Source organism: Panthera leo, chromosome C2 (assembly GCF_018350215.1).
Source record: "Panthera leo isolate Ple1 chromosome C2, P.leo_Ple1_pat1.1, whole genome shotgun sequence".
NCBI lineage: Eukaryota > Metazoa > Chordata > Mammalia > Carnivora > Felidae > Panthera > Panthera leo.
The window spans coordinates 24,490,800-24,493,124 of NC_056687.1; the positions used below are offsets into that span (position 1 = coordinate 24,490,800).

Here is a 2,325-nt window from a genome sequence, read left to right on the forward strand (position 1 = left end):
TTAATATATACTAAAAATGTGGCAAACATTTCAGCTTCAAATCCATTAAATGTATAAAGATATAGAATCTTAAACTCTCTTCTCACAAAATTCAATTCATCTCAACGAATCTGTTTAATCTTTAAAGTGAAAAAATGTTTTGCTGTGATATCATGGAGAATATGTTATGTACATAAAATGTAATTAAGGACATTTTGTTGAATTAAAGGAAAGGACCAAGGATTTATGTAAACACATTGAATAAACACTTTAAAAGTTGAGGAATAATTATTTGATTTTTGTTGAAATGCTTAAAATTTTTCTGTCATGTATATTTTCAGTAAAATTTAATTGTGTTGGTTTATTTTTCTAAATGAACTTTGTGTTTGAAAAGAAACTCTCATCTCTTCCTTTTTAAATACATATGGTGTATTTAAATACCATAAAAGCAGAAATTTTCACAGAGGAAAATTTTAACATGCTTGAGTTTCACAGTTTCTTGATTTTGCAGATAGATACTCTTATTGGTTTTGGACATTATTAGTCATCTCTTCAAATATTTCTTCTTTCTCATTCTCTCTGTTTTCTCCTTGTGGAAATCTATTTTACCCATTGTAAAATTTTCAAGATTTTGTATGCTTTTTATACTCTATTATTTTATTTTAAATATGTATTCTTCTCCTTTTTTTCCAGTTTGAAAAGTTTCCAGTGACCTGTCCTCCATTTTGGTAATCCTTATTCTACAAGACCCAATCTGTTTTTTTCAACCACTCGTTTTAGCATTTTTGATTCTCATACACATTCTAATTATCTGCTGAAATCGATCATTCTTCCTCTTATTTGTTCACTTCTTCTGACTTCATTTGCAAATTAATCATATTTATTTCAATAACATTATCTGTTATTGATCTGCCACATCCCTTAAAGCTGCCTACAGTACTCGAATTATATTCTTTTCACTCCTAGGACAACCCCGATTCAATTCCTTGAACCTAATCAATGAAAATAATCCCCACCTTATCAATTCCATCAAACGTTTCTTAATTGGAAGCATTTTTGCAGGATACCTAATTTCCTATAATATCCCCCCAACAACTATCCCACAAATAACTATACCCCATTATCTGAAACTAACTGCCCTCGCCGTGACTGCCACAGGCTTTATCCTGGCATTAGAACTCAACCTCGCGGCTAAAAACTTAAAATTGAAATACCCCTCAAACCTTTTTAAGTTCTCTAACCTCCTAGGGTACTTTCCAATCGTAATACACCGCCTCCCATCAACAATAAGCCTAACTGTAAGCCAAAAATCCGCATCGATACTATTAGATATAATCTGACTAGAAAATGTATTACCAAAATCCATCTCTTATTTCCAGATAAAAATGTCAACTGTCGTATCTAATCAGAAAGGGCTAGTTAAACTCTACTTTCTATCTTTCATAATCACCTTAACCCTTCGCTTACTTTTACTTAATTTCCACGAGTAACTTCTATAATCACTAATACACCAATAAGCAAGGACCAACCAGTGACAACCACTAGTCAAGTTCCATAACTATATAGTGCTGCAATTCCCATGGCCTCTTCACCAAAAAACCCTGAATCACCTGTATCATAAATCACCCAATCACCTGCACCATTAAACTTAAATACAATCTCAACCTCATCTTCTTTTAAAATATAGCAAGCAGTTAACAATTCTGCTAACACTCCCGTAATAAACATCCCTAGCACAGCTTTATTAGACGTCCACGCCTCAGGATAAGACTCAGTAGCCATAGCCGTAGTATACCCAAACACTACAAGTATACCCCCAAATAAATTAAAAAAAACATTAAACCTAAAAATGATCCCCCAAAATTTAACACAATACCATAACCAATACCACCAGCCACAATCAAACCAAACCCACCATAAATAGGAGAAGGCTTTGAAGAAAAACTTACAAAGCTCACCACAAAAATTGTACTTAAAATAAATACAATGTATGTTATCATTATTCTCACATGGAATTTAACCATGACCAATGATATGAAAAACCATCGTTGTATTGCGACTACAAGAACTTAATGACCAACATTCGAAAATCACACCCCCTCATTAAAATCATCAATCACTCATTCATCGATTTGCCCGCTCCATCCAATATCTCAGCATGATGAAACTTCGGCTCCCTACTAGGAGTCTGTCTAATCCTACAAATTCTCACCGGCCTCTTCCTAGCCATACATTACACATCAGACACAATAACCGCCTTCTCATCAGTTACCCATATCTGCCGTGACGTTAACTATGGCTGAATTATCCGATGTATACATGCTAACGGAGCTTCCATATTCTTTA

At 33.7% G+C, this 2,325-nt stretch overlaps 1 pseudogene; it reads right to left on the reverse strand.

The window, feature by feature from the left end:
* Positions 1 to 1,452: 1,452 nt before the first annotated feature.
* Positions 1,453 to 2,028, reverse strand: LOC122230238 (annotated as a pseudogene).
* Positions 2,029 to 2,325: the final 297 nt, after the last annotated feature.